Consider the following 8,828-nt stretch of genomic DNA (forward strand, 5'->3'; position numbering starts at 1 on the left):
GGCCCCCCAGATGCGCAGTGACAGAGCTGGGATTTGAATCCAAGTCCTGTGCCATCCTCACTGTGCCATGCAGTCTGCCTCAAAGAGTGCCAAATGGGCTGCCACCTGCTCTGCTTCAGTTTTACAGAGTACAAGACATGCTTTGTGTGTGCCCTTACAGAGTAGTGTGCGTGCACACACGCACGCAAACCCACGCAGCGGGCATGTTCACAGTAACATTGTAAAATAAAATAACACGCTGAGTTTTATCTGTGAGATCAGTCTGCTCATTTTAGAAGTTACCCCTTAGCCCTGCAAGTATGGAGGGGGAAGTGGGAGGGGGCAGAGGGCTGAGCCGTGTGTGTGTGTGTGTGTGTGTGTGTGTGTGTGTGTGTGTGGCCCAGGGGCTGAGGGAATTGGGGAAACCTCCCCCACAGTCTCAGTCTCCTGGGGCCATATCATTCTGAAAAGGGAAACAAAGTCTCTTTCCTCTCTCCCACCAGTACAGTACATTCTCTTCAGATCTCCACAATGACCTTGCAACCAGCACCCTCCTCTTCACCCATGCTGCCTCCCTCAACAAACATTGCTCTTTGCAGCCTTTGTTCTTTTGCACAACCCCTCACCCCACACGGATGGCTTCACGGTGTTCCTCCAGCCTGGGCTACCCTCCCCACCACTCTCCAAACCTAAATTCTCCAAGTCAAGATTCAATACTCACCTCCTCCTAGAAGCCTTCCCTGATTCCAACCACCTCTCATCAACTTTTTCATCTGATCTGATTTTTTTACCTGAATCTTGAAGTTCTGCGCTCCAGCCTTGTTCTCTAGTTGTTTCTTGTCAGCTGTTTCCTTGACCACACTGTAAGCCCTCTAAGCTCACAGTTTCAGCTACAGAAAAATAAAGTCTTTCAAGAAAGACATGTGGTCAGCTTCCTTTTTCTTCCCATGGTCCTCTTGCTTCCTCCATGTTGTTGCTTGGGTTTCCCGCTTTGCTGCCACTGGCATCTCTTCTACAAAGATAATGAGGTAAAAAGGAGATTCAGATGTTTACCCTGATCTTTCCTTTTTATTTTTTCATTCTTGTCTTTCATTTGCTCAGGTGGGCAGACGGCTAACTGGGGTCTGAAAAGCCTTAAGCCACAGAAAATTCACCCTGAAGCTACTAAGTTTGCAGGTCTTTTTTTCTAAGCATTTGTGGGAGGGAAAACAAAATCTATTGGGCATGTTAATGCCTGCAACACTACCTCCCACTTCCCTCCTCTATATCTACTTCACCTTCCCCTGTCTCCATTTCCTTACCCCCTTCCTGCAAAAACAAAAACAAAAATACAAAAAACCACAGACAAAACAAAACAAAAACAACCTCCACCACACAGACACTATTACAGCTAGAAAGAGACAGCACGCTTTCCAGATTTTAGGAGAACAGCGCATGGAGGTATTGGAGGACAACGTTCTACAGGCTCTGAGATGGGGCCACCTCATGCCACCAAAGGAATGCTTTCCACTTAGCAAATTGCTGGGCACTGAGGGGTCACCTCAATCTTTGAGCAGGGACTGTTGGGATAGGCTCTCCTGCCAGGCCAGGGAGGATTGAGAGGCAAGGATTGAGCCCCCTTCCCCCCCCCCCCAATTTAAGCGAGGGGTTGAGCAGTGTCCTGGCCCTTAAAAAGGTCTAGGCTAAATGCCCAGCCTTCCAGTGCCTGTCAGTAAAGTCACCAAAACTTACTGTAACTCTCTTATAGTTACCTCTGCTTCCCTCCCAGCTGAGCCTGGAACCAGAGATGCTGCAGGAACATTGTGCTCAATTCTGTCTTGTGCATTCTCATATATCCCAAAGTTATGCTGCCCCATTGTACAGATGAGGGGGGGGGGGAGGGGGCTGAGGCACTGAGGGAGAGACATGACTGGTCCAATTATCTCGCAGGAAGGGAAATTCCTTTCTAGCTTTGCTGACCTCTTTATCCCTGGGGGAGTCTCTGTCACCTCCGCTAGGGCTCCTAGCACTGAGGAGTTATGACAGAGCTTCCCGGAATGGAGGTGAAGAGGGATGGTCCATTCCTTTCTGTCACTCCAGTTCCTTTAACCGGGCGTCCTGGGTCGCATCTTCTTTTCCCTCGATCTTTTCTGGCGCTCCTCCACGGCTCTCAACACGCCCCGCCCCTGCGCCCCCGCCCGTTTCCCAAAGACCTTTCAAGAACCGCCCAGTACAAGGCCACTCCCTCCCTCGGCTAAGTTGGGGACCCAGCGAAAGGCCTCTGGGCTTTGCCCTTCTGATCCAGCCTGTTGAGAGCCCCAAATAGCCACATGGACTAGTGAGAGAGCTATTCTCGAGAGAAGCCAGTCTCTCCTCAAGTTAGAATGCAAGCTCTAAGCATCCTCCCTTGGAGCCACGGACTTGCCCTTGCCCTTCTAGTTGAAAGGTGCCTACCTGCCTTCCTATAAGAAAGTGCCTCCCTTGACCCTTCGGGGGAGGAGCTTGTACTGATTCACATATATTCTGCATATGTCCCCCTTTGGAACATACAGATTTGTATGATCGAGGATGGAGGGGTAAGGTGGGGGAAAGGCTCATTGTACAACACAGATGAGAATTCATGCTCTGGACTGTGTGTGGAGTTAAGGAGTGTGTTGGATTAACCCCGAGAGGGTTCAGCCTGTGGCCAGGGTGAGAACCAGGATTAGAAGTCAGGGCAGTTGTCTCATCTTTGAGGCATCCTTTTCAAGAATGTCCAGTCCTTGTCAGGAGCTGGATTTAACTGGGATCCCTTGTTCTAAGAGGCAGTGAAAGGTCCCTAGAGTTGGCGTGGTGTCAAGCAAGTCACTTCCCCTCTTTGATCCTCAATCAGTTTTAATCTCCAAGGTTCCATCTACTTCTGAGAATGTACTACTCTGGGTCTGTGGGAATATTTAAAAAGTTGTTCTGTTAGTCTTGTAGTGTTAAAAATAAGACAATGTAAAGGAAAGGAAAGTGAAAACATGCAAAGTACAAAAAGAAATGAAATACTACTTTTTCTCCATTAAAAATATCAAAGTATCACATACTCATTGTAGAAATTTTAAAAATACAGAAAACTATAAAGATCATAAAAACCATTTGTAATCCCACCACATAATTTACCATCATTAACATTCCAGTCTTTTATTTGTATTTATTATATATTTTAAATAAGAATGGAAGTATGCTGTATATAACTGATCTGTAAATTGCATTTTCCAAATAACATGTATATTGCATTTTTATTTTTATTTATTTTTTTTTTCAACGTTTATTTATTTTTGGGACAGAGAGAGACAGAGCATGAACGGGGGAGGGGCAGAGAGAGAGGGAGACACAGAATCGGAAACAGGCTCCAGGCCCGACGCGGGGCTCGAACTCACGGACCGCGAGATCGTGACCTGGCTGAAGTCGGACGCTCAACCGACTGCGCCACCCAGGCGCCCCTATATTGCATTTTTAAATGTCAGTAAATATCTTTGAAAACATGATTTTTTGGGAGCACCTGGGTGGCTCAGTCAGTTGAGCGGCTGAATTTTTTTTGTTTAGTGTTTATCTATTTTTGAGAGAGAGAGAGAGAGAGAGAGAGAGAGAGAGAGAGAGAGAGAGAGAAAGTGAGAGGTGGGGAGGGGCAGAGAGAGAGGGAGACCTAGAATTCGAATCAGGCTCCAGGCTCTGAGCTGTCAGCACAGAGCCCATCACGGGGCTCGAACTCACAAACCGTGAGATTATGACCTGAGCTGAAGTCAGATGCTTAACCGACTGAGCCAACCAGTAGCCCTGTGACTAACTCTTGATTTTGGTTCAGGTCGTGATCTTCAGGTTCGGTTCATGGGATTGAGCCCCATGATGGGCTCTGTGCTGTCAGTGTGGAGCCTGCTTGGGATTCTCTTTCCCTCTCTCTCTCTCTCTCTCTCTCTGCTCCTCCCCTCCCCCAAAATAAATAAATAAAAACTTTAAAAAACCATGATTTTTAGAGACTCCATACTATTATTCCATTCAACGAATGTGCCATAATTTATTGCCCTATCATTTGTTGGGTATTTAGATTGTTTACCCTTTCTCTGTTATTATAAATGTATAAATGTAATTCCTTGTGAACACCCTTTGTGAATATCTGATTTTAGGAATAACTGGATCAAGATGTATGCATATTAAAATTTTATGATGGAAACTTTTAAACATACACAAAAATAGAATAGTATAACAGACTCCCATATACCCATCTCTTAGTTTCAATAATTATCAACTAATGGCTAATCTTGTTTCACATACACCCTTACACATTTCTTCATACCAATGGATTATTTTTGAAGCAAATCCTGGACATCATGTAATTTTAGTATATGTATTTTAAATATTTTGACATAGTGCAAATTGACTTATTAAAATCTTTTTTAATGTTTATTTATTTTTAAGAGAGAGAGTGTGTGTGTGTGTGAGCGCATGCAAGGGGCAGAGAGAGAGGGAGACACAGAATCCAAAGCAGGCTCCAGGCTCTGAGCTGTCAGCACAGAGCCTGTCACGGGGCTCAAACCCACGAACCATGAGATCATGACCTGACCCAAAGTCGGATGCTTAACCGACTGAGCCACCCAGGCGCCCCTGACCTATTAAAAGATTTTACTAGTCTGCACTCCAACCAGAGTATTCACACCAGCTTTATCCATAATATACCAGTCACCACACACTGGAAACAACCCAAATGATTATCACCAGGTGAATGAATTTTTAAATATGGTATATTTATTACAACAGGACACCCCCCAGTTGTGGAAAGGAACAAACTACTGATACACGCAACAATATGGATAAATCTCAAAAACGTGATGCTAAGTGAGAGAAAGCAGACCAAAATACTACATAGTGTATAGCCCTATTATATTAACATCTAGAAGATACAAATAAAACCATAATGACAGAAAGCAGATCAATGGTTACCTGGGGACAAAGGTGGAAGAAGAGATGTACTATACAAGAGAATGAGCATAGTTTTGGGGGTGATGGATATGTTCTATATCTTAATTGTGGCAGTGGTTTCATGGCAGGATTTATATATAAAAACTCATTAAATTGTGCCATTTAAATGAATGTGGCTGGGGCGCCTGGGTGGCGCAGTCGGTTGGGCGTCCGACTTCAGCCAGGTCACGATCTCGCGGTCCGTGAGTTTGAGCCCCGCGTCGGGCTCTGGGCTGATGGCTCGGAGCCTGGAGCCTGTTTCCGATTCTGTGTCTCCCTCTCTCTCTGCCCCTCTCCCGTTCATGCTCTGTCTCTCTGTCCCAGAAATAAATAAACGTTGAAAAAAAATTTTTTTAAATAAAAATAAAAATAAAAATAAATGAATGTGGCTAATTATCCCTCAATAAAGCTGGTTCCCTAAACTGACAGAATATTGCTGAAATAAATAAATAAATAAATAAATAAATATTATTAAAATAAATAAAAATGTATGCATATATTTGCCACCTTGATGAGTAAAAAAAGTACATGTTGAGGGCACTTGGCTGACTCAGTCAGTAGAGCATGTGACTCTTGATCTTGCGGTTGGGAGTTTGAGCCCTACATGGGGTATAGAGATTATTTAAAAAATTGTATCTTGGTATCTCAATATTTGATTTGTGCTTCTTTAGTGATATTGAATATTTTTCCTAGTTCAATGGCCATTAGTATTTCTTGTTTTGTGAATTGCCAATTTCTGTCCATTGCCTAGTTTTCTAATGAGATTTTGTTCTTTATCTTGTGGATTTGTAAGACTTCTTTGTATATCAAAGCTACTACAATTTTGTCATATATTGCAAATACTCCTTGTCATTAGTCCTTGTAATTTTCCTTAGGGTGTTTTTTTTTAATAAACAGAAGTTTAGGAGCACTTGGGTGACTTAGTCGGTTAAGCATCCGACTTTGGCTCATGATCTCGCAGTTTATGGGTTTGAGCCCCACGTTGGGCTCTGTGCTGATAGCTCAGAGCCTGGAGCGTGCTTCAGATTCTGTCTCCCTCTCTCTCTGCCCCCCCCCACCCCACTGGCACTCTGTCTCTCTTTCTCTCAAAAATAAATAAATATCTAAAAATTTTTTAAAAACTTAAAAAAAATAGAAGTGTTTCTTTCTTAAGCCAAATAGGGAAAGACAAATATCATATGATCTCTCTTATATGTGGAATCTAAAAACAAAACAAAACAGGCTTGTAGATACCAAGATCAGTGGGTGCCAGAGGTGGGGAGTCAGGGGTAGGAAAAATGAGTGAAAGGGATTAAAATGCAGAAGTTTTACACTTTTACATAGCCAAATCTATATTTTTGTGTCCTTTATTGTTTATTTTTTTAATGTTTATTTATTTATTTTGAGAAAGAGAGAGCAGGCACGCATGTGCCTGCAAAAGCCGGGTAGGAACAAAGAGAGAGAATCCCAAGCAGGCTCCAGGCTGTCAGCACTGAGCCTGATGTGGGGCTCGGGGCTCAATCTCACAAACCGAACCATGAGATCATGATCTGGGCTGAAATCAAGAGTCGGATGCTTAACCAACTGAGCCCCTGAGGCACCTCTGTTTCTTGATTTATCTTTATGCCTAGAAAGACTTTCCCTGCTCTCAAGATCACAGAAATATTCACTTATTTTCTTGTAGGTTGCTTATGGTCTTACTGTTTGTCATTCTTGACCACTCTGGAGCATAGTGGATAAACCAAGTTCCCACCCTGGGACCACATCTCAGCTCTACCCCTTATTTATTAGCTGTGTGACCAAGGGAATCTTCAGATTCCTTCTCTATAAAGTGGAGACAAATAATAGTTTCCAACTTGCAGCATTGTTTTCAGGATTAAATGAAATAATGTATGCAAAGCAGTTGGCCCAACATCTAGCACATAGCTAGTATTCAAGAAACATTAGCAACTGTAATTGGACATTTTTGGTTTGGGTTGCTCAGTATCCAAACAGCCTGATGATTTGAAGCAAATCTCCAGAGACACAGAAGGTAGATAGATATTCCCTCTCCCTATCTGCTGGCAGCCAAGGTAGTGGGGATGTGGCCTGTCAGATGCTGTCACTCCCTTTGCATTTTGGTACTTCAGCATTATAGCACTGCAGGGGAGAGCAGCAATGATTCCTGAAGGTCTCAGCAGCCAGGCCTCCAGAAGAGCAGCGGCAGGTCTCTGGAGGGGACCACACACTTTCAGCATCGTGAGCAAGGCAGTCCTGTGGCATGATCCTGACTGTGCCTGCTTCCCTTGGTTCCTACCATTTTCCTGAGGCTGGTTCTTTACACTTCCACTCACAGTGAAATCTCCAATAGCCTTCCAACAAAGTCCTTTTCTGCTTCAGTTGCAATTGGATTCTATGGTTTGCAACCAAGAACCTGATTAGGTTACTAGGATTTAGCTCTGGAATTTACTTTGGCGGATGGCATGAGGTGCTAACTTTTCCCCCAAATAATCAGCTATCCACAAATCATTCATTAAATAACCCCTTCTTTCCCCACTGATTTGAAAGGGGTGATATTTTCTATCGAATGAGCTCTTGCCCTCAGGACTGTCCTATTAACTAGAATCCACACCTCTCCTAGAACCCCAAAGGGTTTTCTATTCTTTTCTCCCCAAGAAAAGTGTTATGTTCTAGAACCCCAGACTGCCTGCTTGATACTGAACCCTCTGGACACATAAAGATCTCCCTGTCTTGAAGCTGGAGGGCTGTGTTTGGAAACATGGTTGCTGACTTTAGGTCTCCCCACAGCAAGCCATGTATTTGACAAGTTTGGCTCAGATTTGGAGAAACTCAAAAGGGTTAGAGGGATTTCCCTAATGAAAAAAAAATGGCCCAAGACAAACACCCATTCTCCCCCAACTCCCCCCCCCCTCCCTGGCTCACTGTTCTGTAATTATTCACACCTGCAGCAAGACTGAGGCAAGAAGGGGACCTATCAATCTTCCTCCAGACACTGGAGCTTGATCTAGCCCTCCAGAGGCCCTGCAGTGGCTACAGTGTTTGCCTTCTAGCCTACTTTCTTTGTGACATCAAAACTGAATTTGCAGGGGCGCCTGGGTGGCGCAGTCGGTTAAGCGTCCGACTTCAGCCAGGTCACGATCTCGCGGTCCGGGAGTTCCAGCCCCACGTCAGGCTCTGGGCTGATGGCTCAGAGCCTGGAGCCTGTTTCCGATTCTGTGTCTCCCTCTCTCTCTGCCCCTCCCCCGTTCATGCTCTGTCTCTCTCTGTCCCAAAAATAAATAAACGTTGAAAAAAAATTAAAAAAAAATAAAAAATAAATAAAAAAACTGAATTTGCAGGGCAGTGGCGGTGCCACCTCTGGCCTGAAAGGTAGAAACGGGACTGGCATCCGGAGAGTCCTTGAGGAACCTCCAGCCCAGGCTTAGGGGGCAGGGTAGGGAGTAGGGAGAGGCAAAGATGCTGAAGGGAGAGAGGAGGAGTCCTCTGAGGCAGTGGTTGTGTCATTACAACAGGGTACCTACCACAAGGTCTGAGAACGTCTTGGCTGCCAATGAGTGTATGGTAGGGCACAAACGCCCAAGTGAAAGGACCAAGGCCAATCAATGTCTCAGGAAATAACTGGATCTGAATGGGAGTGGATCTGAATGGGAGGGGGATGGGAAACGTGTGGTTCCATGATTAATTATATTCAGTAAATACCTAGTATTTCAAGGGTGGTGATATGTAAAGAATAAAGGAGACAGTAGGCTGGAAAGCTCTGGTTCTTTATTTGTTGTCCAGCTTTACCGAGACACAACTGACAACCTGGGAGCTTTTAGAAAGGAGCAGGAATCTACACAAATAACTATTATGTGACCACTAAAATGACGTTTTCAGGGAACTTTTTTAATAATATGAGAAAATTCTTGTTA

The sequence above is a fragment of the Prionailurus bengalensis genome, chromosome X (assembly GCF_016509475.1).
Source record: "Prionailurus bengalensis isolate Pbe53 chromosome X, Fcat_Pben_1.1_paternal_pri, whole genome shotgun sequence".
In the NCBI taxonomy this organism is placed as follows: Eukaryota; Metazoa; Chordata; class Mammalia; order Carnivora; family Felidae; genus Prionailurus; species Prionailurus bengalensis.